This window comes from Montipora capricornis, chromosome 6 (genome assembly GCF_036669925.1).
Source record: "Montipora capricornis isolate CH-2021 chromosome 6, ASM3666992v2, whole genome shotgun sequence".
Lineage (NCBI taxonomy): Eukaryota > Metazoa > Cnidaria > Anthozoa > Scleractinia > Acroporidae > Montipora > Montipora capricornis.
In genome coordinates this window covers 31,128,966-31,143,965 of record NC_090888.1, presented here as the reverse complement: position 1 = coordinate 31,143,965, position 15,000 = coordinate 31,128,966, and the positions used below count along the sequence as shown (strand labels likewise).

The window sequence follows — 15,000 nt, the reverse complement described above, 5'->3', positions numbered from 1 at the left end:
ATACATGTATTTATAACGTATATTGCAAGTGCAACTTCACCTTTAAAATATTTTCGATGAGTTTCAATAGATCTGGGTGTTCTTGTGATATTCAATGGTGGCTGGATGCTGCATAGGCGCTCATCAATAACACCAATAGTATCTCCACAGTACCAGGGTTTATCTTTGTATTTTGTATCCAACCAAAGGCCCATTAATTGCTTTGTGACTCCCAACAGCACACCATGCATGTAGTCTAAGCACACACCTTTACTGATGTCAAAGTTCCTCAGGCTTGCAAACTGACAACTAAACCCTAAATGCCATTTACCTTGACAATACGACAGAAATGGCAATTGGAAACATACCTAGTCAGTTGATAGTAGTATACAAAGTAACAGTACATTTCTTAACCATTAACATCATCATCATCATCAGACATACATACATGTTAGGCTTCAGTACAATTTTTAACTCTATGATTTATTGAGGAGGATATAGCCAATGTACCTGTACACTGGTTCAATCCAAATAAGCTGCCAAGGAAATGAATTTTAATTTCTTTACATTAGATGAACAAGAACCCAATAATACTTGTTTTGAATTGGAGATAGACAGGTGCCTTTTATTTTATTTTAATAATATTTTTACCACTGTAAAATTAATACCGGTCACAAAATTGCACACTTTTCAAATCCATTCATGATTTACATTAACTACAGGTATGCACAGAATCTTTGGTTGCTTCATTTTGAATAGTGACACTACTACACTACACTATGGCCAAAATATCTGTGATAGTAAACTTACTGGTTTGCCTCCTGATTCACCCTTAAGAAACTGTGAGCCATCTGCAACCATACTTTGACTAGTGCGTTCTCTGGCAAGGCCATCAGAGGACTCAAAGTTAAAAGGAAAAACTGTAACTCTTCCTCTCTTTCCGTCTTTGTCACTGGATTGACATGAAATTCCCAGAATCATACAATAACAACAGCTGCAAAAGCCATTAAACTGAAGCATTTCTAAAAAGCTGGATCTACTTTACTTGTGATTCTTCCTTTACCTGGAATTTCCATTTCAAGTCCTGCACAAAAAACACAAGAGTGTTTGATGTCACACATGTTTTATAGGTTTTATGTGAAAGAAAGTTACACCAAAATTCATACAATTCTGCACAGAACATGTAGTGTATGTCTTTTGCTGTCAAAATTAATATGTCAAGATACCTAATCAAGGTTAGATTAGAGTCAGTAAATCTTGCTCTCAAGTTCATATTAATCAAGTTTTGTTTTTGGGTGTTTACCTAAAAATTACATGTAGGTTATCTTAGCGATTTTTTCTAAAGTACATTGATGTATATTGATAAAGCTAGATTATAAAATTATGTACCTTTTGTTTCTAGTTCTTCTAATGACGTTCTGAAAGGCTTCAAAAAGGTAGACATGACTGGTTTTTTGTCACTAAACCAGAGACCACCCAACACCATGTTCTCCAGGTGCCTCCTGATAAAACAGTAATAACAGGGTAAAGGTTGGCACACACGAGGGGACTAGTCCCTGTGACTAGTTCCTGCAACAAGTCGGGGGACAAGTCCCATTGTGTGAACTTGGCAAAATCTAGGACCCACAAATTCAAACTGGTTTGAATTTTTGGGACAAGTCCCTGCACTTGTTCCTTAAAACACTTTGTATGAACTGTTCGTGGGACAAGTCCCTGCGACCAGTCCCTTCATGTAAACTCTTCACTGAGGAGACTAGTTGCAGGGACAAGTCACAGGGACTATAGTCCCATCATGTGTGCCGACCTTCTGTCAATTAATAATTTACGAAGATTGCATATATCCCTAGGTCCAGTTCTGGATAATGCCACAATCAAATTTGGGAAACTTGTTCAATTTGCAATTGAAGCACATCTTTCAAAGGAAAGAATGTGTATCTTTGTTTTACATGCATGGACATGGCACAAAGCAGACACTATTGAGGGTCTGGTGGATAATTAACAATTATTCCATGAGCGCGCGTTGGATATGAGATGGTAAATAGCCAACGAGGCGCGTAGCGCCGAGTTGGCTATAACCAGTCTCATATCCAACAAGCGCGAATGGAATAATTGTTTTATTAAATTCCTTCAACTCCAAAAATTTGGTAGTACGAAATACGAGCGGAAAAAGCGAGCAAATCTGAGCGAAATCGAAAAAAACTTGATGAGAACTGATGCGATGTTGTGTAATACCTTGTTGTCAGACAGACGCAGGCTCATCACAAAAACATTTCTTGCCTTTTCGCGTACCTCTAAACGTCGGAATTGATCCAAACTTTCCAGAAAAAAAGTTTTTTTTCTCCTTTTTGGCTTTATTCAAAGAGAAATTTGGCATTCCAACGAAAACATTTTTAGTTTAGCAACGCTTAACGCAATCATTTACCATATAAGGTCAAACCAAGGTATATGAGCTGATAACCGAGATTGAGTGAACCAATCAGAGCCCGCGAAATGCATTATCCGAGGTTGAGAATTTAATAATTATAGATATTCAGTGTAGTAGTATCAACAATTATGTCAAATACCTTTTATTTGGGGGTAATTCATTTATTTGGAAGTACACTGGCCAAACACTTGCACCTGATGATTTAAACACAGATACACCATCTGTATTGAACTTTAAAGAAAAGTTCTCCAGTTGAGAAAGTGGACCATCGCCTTCAAGCAATTTACTGTAAAGATGGCCATCATATACATCAGTGATGTCTTCAGCTGCGTTTTTCTTCCTTTGAAAGCGGTGTTTTATATCTTCCTGGAATTCCTTTTCTAATGAAAAATAAATGTTGATGAAAATTCAAGAAGTGATCAGTGTAATAATTAATGTACAGTTCATGGCAGAAGTTGAACATTCTGTGGGTCAGAAAACACCTCTTCTTAATACTAATCTGTTCTTTTTATTATATGATTCAGTAATCCCCATGAAAAGGAGAAGTCTTATTGGTTCCCTAAGCAGTATCAATTTTGCAATTAAATTTATACAGGCTGCTAAGATGGACAAGTTGCTTCTACAATCCATAGCTGAAAATTAACAGATTTTTGTTCAGCAGAAATTGTTTAACTTTTCTGTCTAACTTCAGTGTTGCTGTGGCGTTCAATAACATGGGGACTCTAAAATTAAAAGCTCAACCGACAAATGCTTTTTCTGCTTTCGTCAATCAAATGTTCGGCAGCTCCTCCCAGCTTCTGACTATAATGTCTGAACTGAACAATTTCATTTCATTATCGTGCATTTGGCAGTATAGTCGAAAGCTGAGAGGAGCCGCTGAACATTTGATTGACAGTAGCAAAATTAAAACACATTTACACAGTTGTGCTTTGAAGTTTAGAGGACGTATGTTACTGAAAGGCGCAGTAAAAATGTTCACAAAAGCGATGCAAGTTTATGGAGCGCTTAATTTATTGCCTGCGGTTCAGTCCATAAATCTGTAAAAAAAAGAACTACATGGACCACATGCTAGTTCAACAACATATATATAATAAACCATACTCCTTATTATAGATATCTGCATGAAAGCTTACTTACTTTGTGCAAGTTCTCTCAGCTGATTTTTCATGGAGAGAATGACAAAATATGGTTCCTTCTTCAAATCACTCACATCCTTCTCGCATATAGGCCAGACATCAGGAGTATCACCCGTAACACCAAGGTATTCAGAACACAACTTAATATAGAAGTGTTTCGTTATGGGAAGTTGTAAGTCCACAAAGTACTTCTTTAGTGCATTCAATGAGCGCACACACTTGTTTTGCGGTCCGGGGATACAGTGTAAGTTGATCAAAGAAATAACGTCTGAAAGACAACTTCCATTTAGGTTGTGAGTAACGGCCAGAGTGAGAATCAAAAGAACGCTTTCAGACAATTTAAGTTGTGAGCCAGGGTACACATAAGGGTCCTCATCTGGCGATTCATTCGTTTGAATAAAGTCGTTGCCAGAAACTGCACTCTCCGGTTCCTCATCTGAAAACTGAATGTCTGCACTTTCACAGTAGCTGCTGCAGGATCCATCACCTTCGGAATCACTCCAATTCGTATCCAAAGAGCCATCACTGTTGTCTTCGGGTGAACAAAATTGTTCATGGCTGTGGGGAGATACAAGCAAGGACATGCCAGAATCTTGAAAGTGCTGTTCACAATCATCTGAATCCTTTGATAAGCCGACGTATGTCACACTTCCGAACTGCACATCGTTAATTTCCTCCAAGCTTTGAACAACAACATCTGTGCCGATTTGTCTGGTTTTTTGATTTTGTCGATGGACAGCACTTTTGGGTTTTTGTAGGGATACATCTCTTCGATGAGTGTTGTAACGACCTCTTTCAGTTGGTCGGCTTTCCAACGGAACTGCAGCCAGATCCATGGAGCGACAATATGAGCATCATGCATATGTACGCGCTAGACCACAATGCATGGGGAGGCACTGGCGCGTGATCAGAAAAGAGCGGGAATATTGTGAACTGTTGACAATGCTTTGAGTCTTTGAGAGTCTTTGAGTATCTACGCGTAATTTTAGCTTCATCAATTTCAATATTGTTTTCCGGGTTAATTGACGACTCCTAGCTACTATGAGAGAAACAAAGATGCCTTCTCGCTTCACTGACGACCTTGGTAAGTCATGCACAGTTTAATTCCATAACAATTAAGTGAAATGAACATGCTCGGCGGGATTTATGCCATACAATGTGGGCAAAGTGCATACCGGCGGGTTCACGGTAACTAATAAAGCTTTATAGTATGAACTTTAAGTTTACTATTTCACTTTCTTAACAGCAAGCAGCTTAGTAGTGCATCTCTTCGGTATCATTTCTCTTCCTAAACGTATTTTGAATAATATGTAACAATAACAATTAATATCACGAAGCGACGGGAAGGATCATATGCAGCGATTAGCACTCTTTGCTGAAACCAGTTTCTCTCCTCGGTATTCAGGGATAAAAACCACATTTAATAGCGTTTTTGTCGCACTGTAGTAAAATTTTTGAACAAACTGATCAGTATACTGAGTCGTTCCTGGTCGACATTGCCCAACTTTAATGAACGCACTCGATCCTCCTCCGAATCGATCCCCGGTCGTTTCGCAAACATGTCAGTTCCCAACATCTAAAATACTTTTTGGAAAAGGAAGTAAATGTCACCTTTGATGTACATAAGATATATTGTTCGTTTCGGCTTTAAAATAAATTAATGTTCGTTTCACTCTTTAATCTCGATCTCTCCCATCGGCCATGGCGATAATATCCATGACATTATATTTAATACGAGTATGAAACGCTTGTAAAATCTTTTTATTCACAATAATTGCGAAGTTTAAAGAGCCATTTTTCGTTAATCTATATCTAAACAAACATAAAGTTGCATATATGAACAAAGATTCCCTTTACATGAGAATTAAGTTTCAGGCGTATATTATACATGTATACGCCTGAAACTTAATTCTCATGTATAGGGAATCTTTGTTCATATTAAGAATATGTGAATAAAACAGCTTGGCAGGTTTAAGTTTCTGTTATATGGCTTTCCTAGCTGGTGTGAAAAGTTTTTGGGCCTTCGAAAACGATCGAGCTATAGCCTCAGGTTGTCATCTTTTGTTTGCAACATACTGCATTCCATCCAGTTTCCCAGAATTCCTGGACCCAGGAATTCCTGGAAAGACCCAGAATTCCTTTAACACAAATTAATACTCTGTCACTTTTCCCCGAGTTAATTCCAGTATAGACCTTATATATGCATAGATGGCTGCCAAAAATTAATTAAAAATTATTGTGGGAATATTAAAATTTATAGCCCAACTAACCTTTTTTTTGAGTTGATAGCTCAAAAGAATTTTTACTCTCAAACGCTCGAGGTTAGTTGGGCTAATTTAAATTCATACAGAAGAAGTTTAAATTGGCAGCCATTTATGAATATGGTCGATCTATAAGCTGAACTTAACCTACTGCCACACTATAGACTTATATATACCATCGAAAATCAAGCACAATAATTGCTAAATATGGGCCTTTCATATATTTTTAGACCACTACCTTGTTGTCTTTAAAGAAGACAACGTTAAGGCGATTGTTAGTCATGGGGAAATTAGGGACTGTGATGATATAGTGAGGGGTGCATCATGTGAGGCCCTCTGGAAGGATGCCAAACACAAAGAATGGTATCCTGCCTTTATTGTGGACATTGGAGGTGAGACCATTTCAACAAACATCGTATATTTTGATTCCCATTTTTAATAATTATTAGATTAAAAACACATTCTACAGGGACGGCATAAACAGCCTTATGAACTTACTTCAATTTATTGGCCCATTCCACTGATTGTGGTTCAATTAAATAGTAATTTTTATTGTTTCTGAACAGCCAATAAAAAGTGGCATGCGTGTCTGTTGAAGGTTTTCTTGGTTTTGATTAAGAGCATTCCTTTGCATTCATAATTCATTCTATCCCCAAGGCTGCTGCCTAAGGAAAATTTCAGGGAGCCCTTCGGGCTCCCAAAATTGACAGGTGGGAGCCCAAGTCATACTTTTAGGAGCCCAAAATTAATTTTAAGATACCAGCCCATCCTACGAAACGACCGACATTCAAATAGGTAGGTCTGAGATCCACTGATACCATGCGAATTTCAATGTTCAACTGACAGCCCATAATATCCCAATCCCATATTTGGAAATCACATCTTGGACCCAGTCTTCACGCGATAAATTGCTTCGATTCAACGTAAAGTCGTTAAGACATCGTTATGTTGAAATCGTTTGACTATTTGTGCACGTTTCCCGCATTGACACACTCGTCAAATACATCAAAACTTTCACTGTGTTATGTCCAGCTACAGGAATGTAATTTACAAGAAAGTTGGGGTCAATTGCTTTTGTGATGTTAGGCGCCCGTTCGGGCTCCTTGTACTAAACTTTGGTCGCCCACGCTCGCAACCAGGGCGCCCCAGGTGACCGGGCGCCCGTTAGGCAGCAGCCTTGTATCCCTATAATGTTTTAGATCTTGAATATTTAAGAATTATGCAGAGTAAGCCAAAAGGGGAAAATCAGAAATCCAGAACTACAGCCAGTAAAACAGCAGGAACCAAGGAATCGGCCAAGAAAAGAAAAACGCCAGGTAGATCTAAAGACTTCCTTAAACGCTATACATGTAACTTTGTTTCAAGGCTTTCACTAACAATTATTGGGTGAAAAGTACCTAAACTTCCATATGTTTTGAGGCTGCTGCCTCTTTATCAGTGGACCATTGATGATGGGGCAGCAGCCTCAAAACATATGGAAGTTTACATGCACAATAATGAATATTTACTAGTTTTCTCTATCAAACAAACTTTGCGCATCACAGTTTTCTTCTTGTTTTTGTCAATTACAATTCTTTACATACATGTACAGTAGACACTATCTCTCTCTAATATAGACACCCTTGGGAACACTCCTAGTAGTCTTTTTTACAACAAACAATAAACATTTAATATAATTGTTGTTATTGTGAATATAGTACCTGACCTTATTGTTATGTTGTTTAATGCTCTTGTGAAACTCAGTTCAAGAGGTCCAGTCCCAAGAGGTCCAGTCCGGGAGTGAGGAAGAGCAACAGAAGAAGAAGCAAAGTGAGATGAGGAAAGAGGCTAAGGCTAAAAAAGCTGTGAATGCAAAGGCAACAAAGGATGCACTGCTCAAGAGAAGGCTTGAGCAAGCCAAACAGTTTGAAGGTTACAAAGTTCCCAAACCAAGTGCTAACTCTGGGATGTGTTCCCAGGAGGAACTTCCTTATGAGGATGTTTCAGAGGACAGAGCTGTGCATGGTCAGCAAGACAAGGACTACCCCTCTCAATTCAACAAAGACAAAGCAAGGCATACATATAAGCTACCAGCCTCCAGAACTGCAGTCCCTAACCAAACTAGGACCAAGGAATCCCAAAAAAGGAAAAAAAAACGTAAAACTAGTTAACACTTTCAATTATCACTAATAAAGCAGACTGGAAATGGTTCCAGTTTAATTGACAATAATTTGGACATAAGAGTACATATATAGATATATATATATATGTGGTTAAACAAAATAGAAAAATAAGAATCAATACTGAGAGACCAAATAATGCTCCCTTACTGTAACAAGAAGAAGCATAGCTCAAATAGCCTATATCAGAGAATTACAGCAATGTCAAGATATACACGCAGACACCCCCATTGAAACAAATAATAAAGAAAAGGCAAACCAAAACATTGACTCAGCACTTTTGAAATTCAGTCCATGAGGTGCAGTCTGAAAACGACAGAGAAGAGAAACGAGTGAAGACAACAGACATAAGCAGTGATGCTAGAGGAAAAAAGGCTGTGAATAAAAAAGCTACTAAAGGCGCACAATGGAGAAAAAGCCTTGAGATTGCTACTTCTGAGGTACATTCCCAGGAAGTGCTTTCAAATGATGATACTTCCGATGTGGAAAGTATCTGTAGCCTGCCAAGGAATCAACATGACGACTGCTCCTTGGTACATGTAGATGATTACTATGCTACTTCTGATGATGAAGATGAAACAGTCTCAGATGAACTACACAGTTCACCTCTGAAGGAGCTTTTTCAAAAGGGTAAGTCAAATTTTCAGTCCTGGATATTACCTGTTTTGAACCAATTTGAAGCAGATTACTTTATGGATTTGATAGTATAGATTATACGGATTTTAACTCCAAATTTGTGTTTCAAGTTGTCCAGAAAACTGTGCCTTCAAGAACCTATAACTGATCTGTGAAAGCAGCAGCAGAGAGAAATTTTGGAATGATTCTATTGAAAGTGTATAATTCGCACCACAATCAGCTTTCATGCATTTCCACTGAGAAAGAACTCTAAACAATAAAAAATGACATTGATTGTTTATCTTTTTCTATCTACAGGTGCAAGTTCTTCAAGCACACCATCAAGAAAAAGACCAGCCTCAGATGCTTCTTCTAAGAAAAAACAAGGTGAATTTGTTAGGCTGTTCACAGTCCTAGTAAATTGAAATGTCAAACACGAGTTAAACGATTATCTCTGCCCAAACTGCACCTACCTTATAATTGTTCTGTCAAAATAGAGAGAGAAGTTTCAAATTAATTTTGACAAAAAAAATGTTACTGTAATCACCTCATCTATTTATATTCAGGAGTAAATAATTTTCCCACTGTGAACAACAATAATAATAATGGTACATTATTTATTGAGCATGCATGCACGTTGAAAGGCAAGTACCTGATTTCATTGATTTTATTTAAAGACAGTTTCCCTCAATTTGCCTATTTACAGGTCAACTTCCCCGCTCCTGTGGCTGCCAAGAGAGCATTTTCTTGAGAGAAGAGATTAAAAAAATGAAATACAAAGTAGAAGAACTCCAAAGAAAATTAAATGGTAAGAATTCCTGTCATTATCATACAGATCTCTGATTTTTTTAACGTTTAACAACTATATAGAAATGATCATAACACCCTTGTCTTTCCAGTTTGTCAGTTTCCAGTCACTTTCCAGTTTGTCAAAATTCAGGGATTCACTCTATCCTACACAGAAGCAGATTCAGAATGCTGCTTCTGCTTCAGGGATTAATTAGATAGAAGATAGTAACCTTCGATCCATTTAGATTAGAGGCTTCCTTGCCATGTCCCCTCAAAATCAGGTGATTTATTTGCCAAGCTAGGTACTAGGTACTAACTTGTTTATACAACCACAGAAAACACAATTAGTAAATTCTCTATAAAGATGCATGTTATGTCATGTCTGTACAGCCATGGTTCATTGCCTGCCAATTCATGTCAATAGGTTATAAATTTGCTTTGTTTAATATTTCAGAGTCAAGTTTACTGACTGAAAGTGACAAGAAACCTCTTGCTGGGGTGATTTCTCCAGTTTTAGCCGTGAAATACAAGGTACGCTTGCAAATATGATACATATATACTGTAATAGAAAATCAGCAGTAACATAATACGTAATATGTCACTGCAACATTGATGACCAAAATGAATCCTTACTACATGCATGTACAAGATAATGTCATTTAATCAAAACAGCTATTTTTGTTGAATATGTTTCATCCAACACTGCACTCTCCACTCTCCTCACTTGTTCAAAGAAAGAAGAGAAGTATTAAACCATTTTACATGCAGTAATGTGCTTACTGATCATGTACTTTTCAAAATAATGTTATTCTGTTTCCAGTGGTCTCTATGATCCCTCACATCACATGGCCACAAAAAAACCTTGCTTTCACAAAGGGACTCAGTTACTTTCAGTTACATTACATTGCATGGTCTAGTTGTCGTGTGGTCATAGATTAGTTGCTGTAATATCAGAACAATGCAATTGGACATAAACATATTTGAATATGCAGCCATCTTTCTAACCTCAGATGATTCCTTTTCTGAAGATAAGGTTTGGCATATTGAAATACTACATGAGGAATTCTTAGTGAAATCTAGGCTAGATCATTAACCTCGATCTATATCATTGTATGATTTGACCAACAGCAATAAAATAATATTCTCATTCAAATTGTTTTCTCTACTAACATGTAGATGGAAGAGATGACGGTTGGGAGCGGCATCTTTTGGAACCCCTCCCAACGCTTGAATGCCTTGGCAGAGGGGAAAACCATAGGAACGATGACATCCTATTTATTGGACGTCATGTTTGACAAAGAAAAACTGAGTATTTCGAACTTGAAAGGAGGAGGGCACTGTGGCTACCAGCAACTGTGCCCCAAAATAGTGGGAGCCATTACAGGTACTATCGATATTCAATATGCATGATAAATAACATTACAGTAAAATGAAGGACTACATATAACTTCATTTTTTAACTGTACTCTATAACCATTTATCAAAACCTTCAAAACAATACACACATGCATGTACTTGACTCACATACATTTACATGCATGTACAACAAGGACTGCAGTCACTAAATTTGTGTAATAGTTCAATTTAATTTGATCAGTGTATAAAGCAGCATAGATTAGAAATATAAAAAAATGTACAGTTATAACCCTGGACACTGGGTTTTTGTAATTGGACCCGTCACCAGTCATCAATTATCTAAATTGTTCTGCAAAGCATAGGGTTTTGTTTTTGATTATTGACATCTTGCTCTTCACTCCACAGCATTTGTACAGTCCCAGTTTGCAGACTCAAAAGTGTCCATAGTGAGCAAAGCAATACAAGACAAATGTACGGCATCAAGACGAGGAGTGTCAAAAAGAAAAATACAGGAGAGTTAACAGCCCTGATCTGGCAAAATCTTTTTAAATGACTCAGTGTGTATGCTTATTAATAGCCTTAAGTTGTCTTAAGCCTCTCTGTGAAAGAGAGGCCTGTTCCACAACCATTCATATGAAAATGAGTTTAACTTGCACATGAATGAATTCTAATTTCATATAATGCATGCATGCATGGGCAATAACACTTGCTTCGTTGAGAAAGAGGCTAAAGGTAATTTGGAATTAGCCTATTGATTGTTACTGTCCTTTTATAATGTTTAGAATTAATTGCAAGTTTTAAAATTTTATCAGTGTTGATGAATTGAATTGTGTCTTAGGCCAGTAAGATGAATGCATAATTTATGAATAATCTGCCAGTTATTTGAAGAAGGATGTTTGCATTATATAATTTAGGCATGCCTAATTTGTCCATTTGCCATATCATTTTCGAAGTGTAATTATTATTATGATTATATAACAATTTGTTGATGTCAGCTTTTATTGCAAATTGTAACAGTAAGTCATTTTGGTATGTAATCTCAATTAAATAAAAGCCATGCATTTACTTGTTTGAGGCAAAAACATTGTGTGCAATTAATCTTTTAAGTTGTCAAAGTTGCAATTCCAGTAGCAAAAGGTGAGTTAATTTGAACCTGTCAGTTGATATGATTTCAATTAAGCAGAAATACATGTACATGTGACATATATGTAACATACATGTAATATATACTTCGCATAACTTACACATATATGTTACATATATGTAACATTATACACATATATGTTACATATACGTAACATAGCTGCCCACAAGTCCCAAATACCTACATCTGACATATATGTTGCATATATGTCACAGCCATGCAACATATATTTAACATACATGCAAAATATATGTCACACATATGCTGCATACATATGTAACAGTTATATGTCACATATATGTAGATTTGGTAAGGGATATCACATAAACTTTGTCTATAAATAAATCACTAAATCAGTTGGTATTTTATCCAGGACACATTTCTACTTATCCTGAAAGACCAAACTCATGCTGTACTATACATTAATTTATCCATATATCACTTATTTTAACTCTACATGGTCCTCCACTTACGTATCTAATTTAAACAGAGTTTATTATCTACAAAAGCAGGCACTGCGAGCTGTTACAAATTTAGAATACCGAGCACATACTGCTCCTCTTTTTCCAAACTAAAAATTTTAGACATCTTCCAAATCAATACCCTCGATATTGCTAAATTCATGTTCTGCTACGACAATAATCTGCTGCCTCCACTTTTCTTCAATCTGTTTATGACAAACAGTCAAATCCATAAATATGACACAAGAACAGCCAGTAATTATCGTGTGCATTCCTGTTGCACGAACATTAAGAAATTGACAATTCTTTACCAAGGACCTAGGCTCTGGAACTGTCTTCCTGCCTATGTTTAAAAACAAAGTGCTAGAAATTTTATTAAAATAGTTTCTCAGTTAATCCTGCCACACTCGTTCGCAGCCCTCATTTTGTTTAATATTGTGATGTCGAGGTGGCCTCTCCTATAAGCCTGGTGGTTTCCTGAGGTCTCCTCACCTAAAAGCCTGCTGTATGGTTTTTTAAATTTTGTTATACACATTAATGCAAATGGGTTATTCCAGAAAAAATCCACACGCCCCCCCCCCCCCCCCCCCCGACGGATGGGGTGGTTTTTTAACCTCCCCTCTCACCTGGATTTCCTGAAGCCCAAGACCCCCTCTCCTGCCTGGATTTCCGGGAAAAAATATTAGGCTTAAATTTAATTTATTTTTAATAGAAAATACGCACAATCACATATAGAAGATGTTCTTTTTTAATTTCTAAAGCTTTGGCTAAATTATACAAAAATTCTGTTGTGTGGAACTAACAAAAGAAAGGAGCAAAAATGCAAAAATGCGAACGAGTGTTTATACATTCTTAGCTCATAAAAATCAATTGCCCTCGTTCTTTCTTTGCGCTAAATATGGTCCAAAAGTAAATACAATTGGTAGAGAACATGACAAAAGAGTTCAATAGTCATTCCATTTGGAGACATAATGTCAGTCTCGTCCACTCAAGATCCAAAACTTTTAAATCAAACATGATCAAAATCTTTTGAAAAACGAGTCTTAACTTGTTTATCGTTCAAATTCTTTTATATCTTAAAGACTGGATAATTTGAGTCACATATCCTACCTTCAAGAGCCTGTAGTTCTAATCTGCAGTGGAAGGAAAGTTCAAACTCCCGTCGTGAAGGGCTTTCTCAGTCCGACATAGTTTCAAAAGTCTTTAGGCTTTCGTTAGTAAATCGGAAAGACAAAATGTGTGCTATAAAGAACCTATCCAAGACAAAAGCACTTGAAACAGCTCCCATTCACGAAAATGAAATTTTAACATATATTTTCAACTTTCAACGAATTATTTTAAAACCGGCTACAGAGGGCTTTCAGATTTCGAAAGATTCGTCCAGTTCATGGGTTCTTCACCAGGCTCTTGTGGATTGGGACGCCTATTTGTTTTGCTTTCTCAAACTTGACTTTCTAAATACAAAATGCGAATACAAAGTGTGAGAAGGTGTGAAAGTAAATCAATTGTTTACTTTCTTTACTAGTATCATTACACAAAACAACGGTGGCACACTGTGTCTGGGTACAAGTAAAAATGTGTCAGGCGTTTCAAACTCTTCGTTGCAATATTGTTGCGACGGCTCTTTCTATAGTATCTTGTTCGCATTTTCTGCTATAAAAAGACCTGTGAAGGAACTTAGATTATCATTTATGTCAGGTGAGAAATATGTGAACAAAATATTTCTACTATTTTCAGGGTCTGAGAGCGCTAAACTGTCACCGAACTAAACGTTCGAATCGCATCAACTATTGGTTCAGATGACCCCTGCAGAAGACTTTTTCGAGTTCAACCCCCCCGCCTCCCGCCTGGATTTCCAGGGTCCTTGACCACCTCTCCCGTGAGAATTTCCAGAATCCCATCCGTTGGGGGGGGGGGGGGGGTGGATTTCTTCTGGAACAACCCAATAAATGATGATGATGATTATGATGAAAAACAGTAACAGTAATAGCTCGTACTTGGGCACTAAACCCTTTGTTATTTTTACGGATGCGTTATTTAGCCAGGCATGATGGAGGTGAGACGTCTTTCTGAAGCTCTGACTCTCAAAGCAAATTTCACAAATGGCCTTTTACGTTTCGTTGCTGGATCAATTTACCAGCCAATATTTTACTCATGAAAAACAACAAGCAAGGCCAGGATCATCTTTGTTGCCAGGCAACAACAATCATGGCAGAAATTGCTGCAACATGAAGCCTTGTAACTTCGAGAGAAAAGACGAGATAGTTCCTCTAATTGAGAAAGAAATTGAGAATTTAACCATCCTAGCACTGAAAGACGAGCTTGCTGAAAGGAATCTATCGAAAGGAATCTATTGACAAAAAGAGAAAAAGGCAAATTTTGGTCTACCGATTGAAGTCATCTTTACAAAGTACCCACCTGAAGATGAGTGCTGTGTACTGCATGAGACGAAACCAACAACTTCCCAGAGAACTGCCCATGCTCACCCCTTTAGAATGAAGTGAAAGAGATCAAGGCTAATTTGTCACTGCAAATACAGCCTAACCCCTTGGAAACATAGTATGTGATAGGTTTATTAACAAATAATTACATAGCAGCCCTTGAGCTGAATTGTGTAATGTCGCTAAATAGGCTTGTAAAAACTATATACAATGTGAAATATAATAACACTAAAA

At 37.2% G+C, this 15,000-nt stretch overlaps 1 pseudogene; it reads right to left on the bottom strand.

Annotated features, from left to right (window-relative positions):
* The window catches only part of LOC138053629 (uncharacterized), a 12,648-nt pseudogene extending 8,272 nt beyond the window's left edge, over window positions 1-4,376 (bottom strand).
* Between the last annotated feature and the right edge of the window lie 10,624 nt (window positions 4,377-15,000).